This window comes from Epinephelus lanceolatus, chromosome 16 (genome assembly GCF_041903045.1).
Source record: "Epinephelus lanceolatus isolate andai-2023 chromosome 16, ASM4190304v1, whole genome shotgun sequence".
Lineage (NCBI taxonomy): Eukaryota > Metazoa > Chordata > Actinopteri > Perciformes > Serranidae > Epinephelus > Epinephelus lanceolatus.
Window position 1 is genome coordinate 4522237 of NC_135749.1, and position 14038 is coordinate 4536274.

Consider the following 14038-nt stretch of genomic DNA (forward strand, 5'->3'; position numbering starts at 1 on the left):
GAGATGTAACAGGGTCAATTATAAAGCAATAATATGTGTAACAAAATCAAATTTGTAGTATTAAGTATTAGAATTACACTTTTTTTTTTGCAGTTGACACTCTCAGGCCTCCGTAGTCAATATGTGGAACATTTGACACCCAGTTTCTGTACCCCTACCTTCACCTTTGGGGGTACTCCACCTATAAAGTGGTGTCTCCTTCCTTCAAGTTCATTTTATGCTTCAGTAGGGGCTCGAGTTGGTATGGTTGTGTTTGATGGACGATTTTGTTTTTGCCACTTGCTATCAGACATGTAAGGAATAAACAGAGATCGCCTCCGAAGATATCCAAGGTCTAGGACTCTTATCTTTGCAGACAACACTGGAGTCCACCGGTTACAGATAGATAGATAGATAGATAGATAGATAGATAGACATACTAGTCAATAGAACAGAATAAGTCTGTGAATAGAAACTAAATTACAGACACGGATCATATTCCAAATCTAATATGCAGTGAATTGTTATGTGCTGCAGTGTAATAGATTTTCATATCAAGTGTGCATTAATTGAATTGTGAATAGGATAATGATAGATAATGACATATGTTCAGTGTTTAATTTGTTAATATAATTTCACTTGGTGCCCTGAAGATGTGGCACTTTCATTCCAGGCTCTCTACTGTCCCTTAGTGGCGGTGCCGATCATAACAGCGAGTGTGTCTTGGAAAGATGCTGCTGCTGATGAAACTGGGTCCAGAAGAAGAAGAAGCCTGTGCTTTGTCTAATCTCCCATTTTTCCTCTCCATTTCTATTGATTCAGAAACACTTATGCGAAAGTGAAAAGCGCAGTGAGGAGAACGTCTGGGGCGGACTCTAAAGGATTGATTCCTGCGTTTCAGACAGTGGTAATGAACCTGTCACGCCACTGAGTGGAGCGCAATAGGTCAGAGGTTAGAGCTGGTCTAATGCATACAAAGCAGTGCGGGCCATTCCTTGTGTATTGGGTCTTTAAGCATATACAGTAGAATGCATTATGTGCAGGCAGATGCTCTTTGAACAAACAGCAAAAACTGCAGGTCATTTGTCAGTCCACTGCCAGAGTGAAAACCATTACGATCGACCGAAGCTGTACCCAGGAATGCATCTGCTCAAAACAAATGAAGGCAAAAATTGTCTGCAATAAACACTTATGGGAGGCCGAAGACCCGCTCTAACTATCAGCGTTCAGCTTGATCTATCTCTGACCGTTACAGTGTTATTAGTGTTGGGGGTTGCAAGGTTGTCCTGACTCCTCTTGTCATTGACAGAATGGATAGCCTGTGAGCTGAATTTCAATTGGCTCATAAAAGGAAGAGTTACTTCTCTTGGCAGGTGGAGGGGTTCCAATCCGATAGCTCGCGCTCTTGCCTTCTGCTTGTGTGGACTTCCCCTGTCCCCTAACATACAGAGCCACAGTCTGGGGTAAACAGGGGCAGATGGAAGGGGGTAAACACCGGGGTTAGGCTTATATAAGCCACCGCTGTTCTAGATCTTTGCATCTGACCATTTTTCATGCCCCAAAGACTCCAAAAAATGGCAAGGACTCAGTGCTCCCTTGGAGTTTTATCCATGTTCGGGTAGAGGAGCCTGCGAAACAGCATTTAAAGCATCATAGGATTCTGAAACTCCACTAAAAGTCAAACTAATAAAATTCTGAGCAGCTCCTTGTGCTACTTCACCGCAGTTTTTACAACTACAGCATAACGAGACCAAAAGACATGCTGGAGGCTCTGTGAGGCTGCAATTATAGGCACAGTAGAGCTTTGACCTAAATACTAATGTCGCGGAGTGTTTTATGCTAACATTTGTACAGCTGAGGCTGATGGGAATTACATTATTTTTGCTAGTGGGCCTATAAATTAAAGGATTTGATAATAATTTTGTCCTGATGATAGCGCTGTATTAAAGAAGTCATCAAAGTGATTACAATTCATCCTGAGCGTACGGCGCTTATATTTTCAAACTCCCAAACTACAACCCTTGGTGTACTGCACGACTGTGAACTTGCACACCTGTATGCGCTTATGTGCATGCACCATAGGTGTTTTCATTAAGGATGGGGGACAGTTATTTCAGCACTTAGCACACCTACAGAGTGCACCTTTCAACACCATACGCCTTAGCAGAAGAATGTAATGAAAGTCAATTGCGTTTTGTCTCCCAAAATCCACCAAAACTCTTTTCCTGAAACTGTATAATAACAATATAACAAACAAGACTATCTGTTTCAACAGATGTTAGGCGAAGGTCTCCTCCTGAACTGCCCGTTTCAGATGGCTGTCACAAACATTTGTCCCGCTGAAGTACGGCGCAACGATGCTGCTTCCTTCTTGTAGCCACCACTTCTGTTTGACCTTCTTAATTCCTCAGCAGTTCCTACGTGTGCAACTGAAAATGCAAGCTTCCCGAACAGACTTTTACTGGGCTGTTACAACTGACATTTTGAACTAGAGATGTCTAAATGACCAGAGACTCTAAGCTCTAGTGTGCAGAACGCGGCAGTATTGTTGCTGGGTACTTTATGAAGGACGAAGTAAGCTAGTAAGAAAAGTTGGACATTTTCCTCTTCATGACAGCCAATCATTAGCAGCGTACCCTAAAGAGCCACAAGCATCATAGCTGACAGCATCAAAGACACACATTCAGACAAATTGGTGTTGAATTCAGATGCATAGATTATGTTATATGATACACCTCTATGTAAGTGCTGAAATTAAGTATAATCTTATCATTGTTATTATTCTATTCTTCTTCTTATTATTTTAATTGTGGTGAAAATCTGGATCATTTTCTTGTGAATGTTGAAAACTGGGACATTTTAGTGTTTTACGGATATTTGTCAGGACTTGGGTCACCCAGCATGAAACTTGGAGAATACTGGACAATTTTCGACATCTTGATAACGTATCCTGATGAGAACATGAATGCATGTAGCAAATTTCATGGAAATCCATCCCGCAGTTGTTGCGACATTTGGTCAAGACCACAAGCGTCAATTTTCCAGACAGCACCAGAGAAAAGGTTGGGAGATCACCAAAGTAATTCAGAGTTATCCTCTGGGGATCATGAACAGCTGTGCCAAATTTCATGGGAACCCATCCCCAAATTTTTAGGACATTCAACTTAAAACAAAAATGTTAACCTCATTGTGGCAGCCTAGGAACATTCAGAAGATCACCAAAATCAGTAGAATTCTTCCTCTGGGAGTTAAGAATATTTGCACAAAATTTCAGTGCAAATCATCCAGTAGTTGTTGAGACATTTTACTCAAAACCACAAATTTCAGCCTGCTGGCTGCATAAGGGAAAAGGTCAGGAGATCACCAAAGTAATTCAGATTTATCCTCTGGGGCCCATAAATGTTGGTGCCAAATTTCATGGGAACCCTTCCAAAAGACAAGACATTTCAATAAAAAGCAAAAATGTTAACCTCTATTTGGCACTCTAGGAAAATTCAGGAGATCACCAAAGTGAGTAGAATTATTCCTCTGGGAACCATAAATATTTGTAAAAAGAATTTCAGGGTAATTCATCCAGTAGTTGTTGAGACGTTTTAATCAAAACCACAAATTTCAACCTGCTGGTGGCACAAGAGAAAAAGTGATAGGGTTCATCCTCTGGGGACCATGAACATCAAATTTGTGTGCCAAATTTCATGGGAATCCATCCCCACATTTTAAAGACATTTAACCAAAAACAAACGAGTTAACCTAATTTTGGCACGACAGCAAAATTCAGAAGATCACTAATATCAGTAGGATTCTTCCTCTGGGGACTCTGAATATTTGTACAACATTTCAGCGTAATTCATCCAGTAGTTGTTGAGCTACTTCAGTCCCTAGCATGGCTGAAAACCTCCCACACCACATGCAAAAAAATGTTTTTTCTGGTCAGATATTTGACCCATAAACAAATACAAATGGATACACACTGACTTTATGAGACTGCGTCAGAGGAGACACTGGACATGGATATTCAGTTTAAGTAAAAGGCTTTCATCCTTATGGTTAACAGTATTTCTTATGTCTACAATAGTAAATAGAAGAAAAAGATCAAATGAAAGTGTTGGGAGAGATAAATTAAAGGAGAACAGTAATTTGTAAGCTTAAATATTTTAGCGCCACACTGTCAGAGGAGGGTTTTCCTGCTCTTGGGCAATTTAGGCAAGAAAGCAAGCGAGAGAGCAGGAGAGATAGCTGGGTTCAGTCTGAGGGTCACGCTCAGTTTAGCATCGCTACAAGGCCAGAGAAACCTTTTTTTCCCCATGAAAGCTTTCAGAACTGTCACACCTGCTTAGGTCTGTAACACCGCCCCACTCCCCCTCCTCTTCCTCCATCGCCACCTCTTCCCACCCTATCCCTCCCTCCTTCCCTCCTTCCCTCACCACCCACCCAACACCACAGAAAACAAGCTCTCCCTTTATCCCATCCCCCTGCCTGTCACTCTGTCCCTGTCACGGCCCCAAGGTGATTATTCTGTTGATGATCGGTGTCTCCAAAGAGGCATCCGCATCTGAGGGTGCTTGGAAGATTAAAAAATAAAATTAATCTCTGCAAATTTGGATACATTTTCATAGACAGTTGGAGCTTTCTTGTGTTTTCTAAAATTATCTGTCTCTATGTGGAGCACTATGCCAGTCCTTTTGGAGACTAAGACTTGTATTTGCACTGCAGGAGTCTTGTTCCACTACTTGGAGACTGGAGTTCTAGGAAAAGCCATTAGTGAAGGCACTTACATATTCTGCTGGTACTGCAAAAACAGAAAAAAAAAATGGCCCGGACCCAGCAGCCAAAAACTTTAATTTATCCTCTTAACAAACCGGAGGGCAAAAAAAACCATGGCAGGTGAAATCACGTCGTCTTTTGCTCCAGTAAATAAGTTATGTGACATTTCAGTTTGTGTTATTTCTGACAGAGCTGAGAGGAAGTGGGGAAATGACTCCAGTTTTTCTCGTTTGAAAAAAGTAATGGCTCATTTTAGTGTAAGAAAATGTGAGAATACTTTATGCCCTAATAACTCTGCTTCTCTTAGTCATTTTTTCTCAAATGTGGACACCATTATTCCACTGTGCACACTCCTCTGAAAAATAGAATAAAGTATGTTGAGAGCAATATATGCACTTGGAACTGACAAAATCTTCTTACCTTGTTAGTGAAAAATATCTAGACACCAAAATCATTCATCTTTCCTCAGAAGCATCTGCTATCCAAGTTCTGCATGTTGACACTTTGGCATTACTGTATCAAAACAGAATAGTTTTGTTCTTTATATCTCCTCCAATAATATATATTTAAAATGGCATTAATCAACAGTTTGCTATATAGGGTCAATAAAGGGCAAGTGAAAATCAACATTTGTTATGGGGATAATATTGTTCAATAACAATATTTTGCTATACCTGTAGTTTAGAGATGTCAGTCTGGGGATTATTTCGACAGTAGAAAGAAAGAAAACATGTTTCTGAGGGTGCGCATTGCTGTTGAATTTTTTAAATATAATGTTTGAGTGTTGTGAGCACCACAAACAAAATTCTATGCGCCTCCTTTGGGGTGTCGGCAGACATCTCACAGATGGATATCTCATAAGTTGGGTAAATAAAATCATAACTATCTGTATGGCAAGGAAAGTAAGAGACCATCGTTCAACAGTGAATTAAATAAGGAATGTATAACGGGTCACTAGCACTGACAAACCCAAGTCTGCAGCTTTATTGACATTTTTAACCTCTTTTAGCTGATTGTTTTGGTTTTATTTCATACATTTTTTACTGCATCATTTAGCCTCATCACTTTAATGAAGCCCAATTTTCAGAGGACTGCCCTGTTTGGTTTGGTTCAATCGAACTCAAGTTGGTTTTCCCCCTAAGTCAGTTCGTTTGGGCAGGTGTGAACACAGCAATCACACTCAGGTGTGCAGCAAAACAACCGCACCGAGACCTTCTTGAAGAGGTGGTCTCAGTCCGGCTCCAAAGGAACTCTGGTGCGGTTGGTTTGTGGTGAGAAGGTGTTCCGACCTGGATGTGAAGCAACTGCAGTCACATGACACATTGTTTGGGTTAAACATGAGCATGTTACAGTCCTGGAGGATTATTAATGTGCACCTCCTCCTGTACTGCCTTAATATGCACATTCAGCACATCCAATGCATCAAAACATTGTTTTCTAGTTGGAGCCGCGCCTCGTTTTCAAACTGTATGGTTTGACTAAAATGAACAATGACAGCAATATAGTCCACGATGAGCAGCGCTAAAATCAACCTGCGTAGTTGTCCCTCCATTGTGACATTAGAAAGTGTCACATTTATCTTGCAAGTGTACTCTTCTTCAACGTTTGCTTTACTTCCTGGATTTTTCCCACATGGAAATTCTGACCAATCAAGAGCAGCTTTCTTACACAAGGCATTTGATCTGGTCCTCTTGTAAATGCTGCCGTGAGAACACCAACCAACTCTAGGCAATTATACAACTTTGGAACAACATGAGTCCCTGATTCAGACCAAAGGAGACCACTCTAGGGCTGACAGCAGCCTGAGAAGTTTCAGTCACAGTTCCTGGATCATCATAGTAAAAAAACAGCTCTCCTATGAGCAACAAACAACCTGCTCTGTTCTGCAAATGCTGGTAAATGTTCCATCTTAATCCTTCTAGATACTGTCAACCACACAATCCTCTTTGATATGCTGGGTCGGCATTTCAGGGCCTGCCCTTGATTGGTTTCACTCATACATTTCAAACAGACATTTCACTGTCTCCATTGGCAGCTCGTCCTCCACACCTGCAAATATTTCATGAGGGGGTTCCACAGGGTTCAGTTTTAGGTCTGCTTCTTTTCTGCCTGTATATGCTCCTATTGGGGAAAATCATTCAATCTCATAGCATCTCTTCTCACTGTTACGCAGTCAGTACTCAGATCTACCTCCTCGTCAGTTCAACAAATGAAGTAGACTTAACTTGATCGCTGAAACGTCTCCAGGACATGAAGGTTAAATGAGGGCAAGACAGACATTCTACTCTTGCCCCCTACATCATACCACTGTTTTTGCCCAGTACCTCAGTCACCTTTCCATCGAATCAGACCACACGGTAAGAAAATTGGTGTTATATCTGAAGATGTTCTGAGTTTTAACAGGCAGGTAAAAATGGGTAAGTCCAGCTTCTCCCAACTCAGAACCATCTCCAAGATTATATGTTTCCTATCATCCACTGATCTAGAAAGAGTCATTCATGCAGTAATACCATCCAGGCTGAACTACTGTACCTCCCCCTAGCTAGGCATCTCTCAAGCTACCATCTCCCTTCTACAGCTAACTCAAAACACTGCTGACTGGTTATTAACATGATCAAAGAAACAAGACCACATCACCCCTATCCTTGCATCCTTACACTGGCTACTGGCTATTTCAGGATACACCTCCAAATTATTTTTATTGTTTATAAATCTCTCTATGGTCTCGCTCCTGTCTCAGAGCTCCTTACCCCTCACAGCACCACCAGACCGCTCCGATCCACCAACCGCCTTTTATAGAGCGGCCCCTCGGCTGTGGAACAGCCTGCCAGAGTCTGTTAAACAGGCTGAGTCTGATGATGCAATCAAGACTCACCTTACAACCCATTTTCTTTCTCTGTTCTATTTTTAAGATGATTACTTGTGTTTAAATTTTGTTCCAACTTGTTTCATTTTAAACTTGCTTAACTCATCTATCCACTATTATGTCTGTGTGTGTGTGTGTGTGTGTGTGTGTGTGTGTGTGTGTGTGTGTGTGCATTCATATCTGACTTTGTCAGGCACTTTGGTGCAAAACCTCATTTGCTTATTAAAGTGCTATGTGTATTAAATAAACTTGAAACTTTCAGGAAAAACAACAGCATCAGCAAATTCCCCCAAACAGCATATGTTAAAGCGGCCAAGGTGAAGTCCCGTTTCCCAATTTGTACATCCTGGATTCCTTTCCTCACCTCTTCTCCTCACATCATAGTCCCACCCACAAGAGAAGCAAGGAGGCGAGGAAGAGACTCAAGGAAAGAGGAGTTGAGGCCACAAGCATTTAAAGGTCCAGTGTGTAGGATTTAGGGGGATATATAGGCAGAAAGGTAATATAATATATTAACATGTTTCCTTCAGTATATAATGACGCTCACCCACATGTACAGAGATCGCCATATTGCACCGCCATGTTTCTACAGCAGCTGAGAACAGACCAACCAAATCAAACACTGGCTCTAGATCAGGGGCGTAAAAACATACAGCCCGGGGGCCAGAACTGGCCTGCCAAAGGGTCCAATCTGGCACAATGGATGACCTTGCACACCTAAAAGTGATGCACATGTGAAGGCTAAGAGGTGCCAGGTTTCAGGAGCAAGTTAAACACTGAGTAGCTTTCTTCATGTAAAATGCTGCCTCAGAGGCTTTTCCATCCTGACCAGAATATAGTTCTTGTCTTTATGAAGACATCACAGGCTGTTTGTCATCTGTTTTGTGAATCGTTACGTGTTTTTAAAATGTACTTCTTTAAACAAAAAAGGGAAAACATTGGAGGTGTTTCTTATTCATAGGAAATTATGAAATGATTTTACTGGCCCTGACCACCCGCCATCAAATAGGACTGTATGTGGCTCGTGAACTAAAACGAGCGTGACACCTCTGCTCTAAATAGGGCCATTAGTGTTTTTGCATTTCCCAGTCAGTCACTGTACTTAGAAGCCCCCTCGTGATGATAGCATCAGAGAAACACTGATTTGTAATATTAAACTGCCATTTTCGGTGTTTTAACCCATTTTTAATCACTTGTCCATTTGTTTGTAGAGGAAGAGACCTCTGTGGAGCTGGATTAGATAGATAGATAGATAGATAGATAGATAGGTGGGTAGATAGGTAGGTAGGTCGGTCGGTAGGTACGCAAGTAGGTGGGTAGGTAGGTACGTACGTATGTAGGTAGGTGGGCAGAATGGGTAGGTAGGTAGGTAGGTAGGTAGGTTGGTAGGTAGGTGGGCAGATAAATAGGTAGGTAGGTAGGTAGGTAGGTAGGTAAGTAGGAAGGTAGGTAAGGAGGGAGGTAGGTCGGTTGGTTGGTTGGTTGGTTGATTGGTTGGTAGGTAGATAGGCAGGCAGGTAGGTAAGGAGGGAGGTAGGTAGGTTGGTAGGTAGGTGGGCAGATAAATAGGTAGGTAAGTAGGTAGGTAGGCAGGTAGATATCAGTCATCTACTCTTAAAGGCGCTGTATGTAAGAATGTGGCCAAAACGGTTACTGCACTCAAATTCAAAATACTGCCGCGAGTCGTGTTCACCCCCCCTCCCCTACAGATTCACGGCTGCTGGACAGCGGCACGCTGGAGGCTGATTTGTTTGCCCACGGGCGGCTGCCGTGGCAGGGCAGCATCGCCGCGTCCTTGATCTTCGGTTTTCCAGCGGACCGTTCGAGCAAGTCCGGCTTCTCTGCTGCTAACGCTGCTGCCGGGATACAGCTGAGGAGAAGCCGGCTGCTAATGACACTGCTAATGCTGCTTGCCGTGCTGCTGTAGCTCAGTTGTAACTGATGCTGAGACTCTACTGACTGCGTGACTGGTAGACGACAGTGGGTGGCGCAACAGGCCAAAACACAAATTCAAAACATAAACATGATTTGCGGACCGTAAAATATTTTTTTAAATGCGAATATTCTGGCTGTACTATTGTTGTCGGTGAGATCAGTGTGTTATATGAACATTATTCCTTAGTCTCTGTGACACATTAGGAGGATTTTATGACTATTTGCTTTAGATTTCTTACATATAGCTCCTTTAACTATTCAACTGTTACTCTACAAAGCACATGTATGCTCAAACCCACATCAGTCATGGAAAAATTTCACTACCTGGCCAGTATCCTATTGGTTTATACATTGGTTTGTACATTTACACACTGATATTGTCTGATATCCTCTGATATGACTGTATGAGTGGTGAGATTTGTGCAGAGACTAAGTAGGACACTTCGGAGCCCATGGGGGCAGAGGAAGGGCTGGATCTGTTTACTCACACTCAAGGTTCTCATTCGTTATTTTCATCCATGTTCTGATTTTTCTCTGAGTGCAGCTATTATTGTTTTGTGTCTGGGTATCTGTGTGTGTGTGTGTGTGTGTGTGTGTGTGTTCTTGTGTGTTCTTGTGTGGGACTTATGTAGAACATGCTTTCCACTCAGGGGCTTTCCCTCTCTCCTTCACGCTTTGATGTAAACGTTGTACATTCTCCTGCTGAAGATATACCTACAGTATTGATTTATGGTGTCTGGTCGCATTCATCGGACCCAAATGAAAAGCCAATAAGGTGTTTATAGACACATATATATCTTCACATAATGCCCTGAGGCTCGTGAAGTTTTTATACCCAGTGTTACCTCTGGGAGATTGCTCAGGTAGCAGTTTGCATTCAACCCTGGTTCTGTGTCATCAGTAAGCAAACAGTAAAGTGGCTGTGGGAGATGGTTACGCTCTCAGGCAGGGCTGCTGCTCCACACACACAGTGAGTGAAGACTTCATTGTGTTGTAGCCTCATTTTAACAGGCGGTCTGATGGCATATACTGGTCTATATCTCCTTGTGTAAACAGCTTTCTTCTATTCATACTGGAGTGGGTCATTGTAGTGTGTGGTTACAGCCTCGACATTTGGATATCTTAAAGTATATTACAGCATATCTCAAGTTACTTTGATGGTTTTCATTTTTGTTTGGAGGGAAACAAGATTAGTTTGGATGGAAATTGGTGTAGCCTGTGATGTTTTCAGCCAGTTGATTCATAGGGGGAGCATCACAGTATCACATTTGATATTAACCACTGGCGTAGCTTTTACCAGACTTAATATCTTAACCATAATTACCACGACTGCTAAAGGCCACTCTCACTTGAACCTAAACATATGCAGATCAGTCACCATAAGAAAATGTTGGTATTGTACGTTGCATATGTATCATATCAGGGTGTCAAAAGTGACATATATGTGAGCTGACAGATGGCATGACATCTAGGCAAATATGCCTGCCAAGCTGAAGACAACTGTTCAGGACCAACAAACATAAAACTGTTGATTTTTAGTTGCTGCATTTGCAGCAGCTTTTTTAGCCATTGCTCTGTTGCTGTGTTTCCACCGCAGATGGTGATTTTTACTGAGACATCACCGCATTTCCTGCTAGGGTAGTGTCACCAAAAACAGTTGTTGATTACCAAGACATTGCTGTGTTACCTGCCAGGATAATGCCGTGAAAAGCGGTTGGTTTTAACCAAGACGTGGTTGCTTTCCTGTTGGAACAGTGCAACCAACAGTGATTGTTTATTACGGAGACACTGCTGTATTTCCTGCCAGGATATTGCCACAAAAAGCAGTTGGTTTTAAACAAGACACAACTATCTTTCCTGCTGGGGTAGTACTATACCACCAGAGGTATTGTTTACTACAGTGACATTGCTGCATTTCCAGCCGGAATAGTGCCACAAAAAGCAGTTATTTTTCCCAATAAATCGTTGCCTTTCCCACCACGATAGTGCCACCAAATGCAATTGTTTATTACCGAGACATCACTGCATTTCAAGCCAGAATAATGCCACCAAACGCAGTTGTATTTTACAAAGACGTTGCTGCATTTCCAGTGGGGATTCTACCATGAAAAGGGGTTGTTTTTTACCAAGACATCGTCCTTTTTCCTGCCGGGATAGTGCCACGAAAAGCAGTTGCTTTTTACTGAGACATCGCTGCATATTCAAAACAGGATAGTGCCATCAAAAGCGGTTATTTATCACTGAGACATCGGTGCGTTTCCTGTAAGAATAGTGCAACAATAAGCGATTGGTTTTAACCAAGACATCGCTGCCTTATCCCACCGGGATAATGACGTGAAAAGCAGTTGATTTTGACCAAGACATCATTGCATTTCAAGACAGGATAGTGTCGTCAAAAGCAGTTGGTTTTTACAACACATCCCTGCATTTCCTGCTGTGATAGTACCACCTCAGTGGTTTTTTACTGTGACATCACTGCATTTCCAGGGGGAATTGTGCTATGAAAAGTGGTTGTTATGTAGCCAAGACACTGCTGCATTTCCTGCTGGTATAGTGCCACGAAAAGCAGCTGATTTTTACCGAGACATCACCGCATTCGAAGACAGGATACTGCTATCAAAAGCAATTGTCTAGTACTGAGATACCTCTGCATTTCCAGCAGGGATTGTGCCATCAAGACCAGGTACTTTAAGCCAAAACATGATCTTTTTCTAGCCATAACCAAGTAGATTTTGTGTCTAAACCTAACCACAGCATTAAACCAAAGTCTAAATGAATCTGCTGAATAATAACGCACAAATGCTAGGGGTTTGCAAAAATGTACAACACCAACATTTTTTCGGGCGACTGGGTTGATATGTCATTTCGGAGCACTCGCTGAAACAACTAATTCTGTTGTTTTTCATGGGAGGACAGTCTCATCACAACAGAACCCTGGCACCCTAGCTTTTCCCAGCACTGCCTGTGCCAACAGAAAGATATCTGATCGAGCTGGATTGGGTTTAGAGATAATTACAGGTGATACTGAGCTTTGCAGGTGCAGAAAAATCTCCTAAAAACTGGGTGTGTGCTTCCAAGTTCTCTGAAATATGAATCATGAAAAGCAGATTAGGATCTAAAGTACACGCATTTATTTTTTAGAGTAGCCATCATTCTCCTTTTTATTTGTGTGACAAAGCTTAAGCTTGTGATCTGGCTTTCAGTTTAGCCTCTCCTTACCCAAAACAGGTGGACTGTCATGGCCAAAACCCAGACACATGGCGCTGCAGACTGCTGGCTCAGTGACACAGCAACATCAAACGGGGCTCACAGCCCATTTGATATGTCAAACCATGGTCTCTCCGGCCTCTCTCCGCTGAATAGTGTCTAGAAAGCACAAATACTGTCAATAATCTCTGAAAGCAGTGGAAGATTTAGCACTTGGTTTTAGGCTCTAGTAATTAGAAATGCATTTAGGCCTTCAAAGGCTGGCTGCAGATGGAGATCAGAGGCATTTCTTATCCGTTAAAGCTCTGTAAAGAAATGTCAGGAGTGCTAAGACCTCCCCATTCACCTGCTTTCTACCTTCAGGGCATTTACAAAAATACAACCGTAACTCATCCCACATTCACTTTTTAATGATTGTAAACGATACACCTCTCTTCATAGTGCCTCTTCAAAGCTGCCATTCTTTTAAGGTAAAATAGAAGGGTAAAGGAGGAGAGAGAAATCCTGCCTTTGAGCTTCTTTTCAGGGTTTCCTTTGATCGAGGTCTGTGTGTGCGAGGCTGTGTGCATGCAGACACGTATATGTATGTGTGTCTGTGCGCATGTGTTCATGTAAACAGTAAACAAAAACACCATGTTCCCAAGAGCCAAAGATGTGTGATCAAGAACAACCCTCTGAGGTCTATATGAAAGTGTGTGTGTGTGTGTGTGTGTGCGCACGTGTGTTGAAATGTGAGGTTCTGGCTCTTCCCAGCTAATGACAGACGCCCCAGACGGAACTTGCAAACAAGAAAAAAGAAAAGTGCCGCCACCGCCGCAGTCACCCAACTTTCCCTGCATCATTACCCGCTGCTTTGAATGTTTCATGCACACGAGGAATGCGGAGAGATGCAATTTATCACCTCTTCGCTCTGCGTATCGCTAAAAATTATTCATGGGGATTCGTAATTATGTGAAGGAGACATTTTCCTGCTCATTCTCCAAGAACAATATTCATGCTCTGACTTCCTGCAGCCGTCTACAGTTAAGAAACACATCTGACATTTGGCCCTCTCTCCACACATCAGTGTTTTTGCATTGTCCCTGTTCCACAGCCGTAACGTTCTGTTTATCTTTGCACAGCCACATGGCAAGGCTAAAGCTGTGTATGTTAACTGCATGTCTAATGTGTGCATGCTGCTTTGCATTCAGCCCATCGACCGACCGACTCCACAGTGGAAAATCATGTCACACCTGGTAATTTAAAACACGTTTTGTTTCTCACCTGGCTGCTCAGCTCACCGTGAAT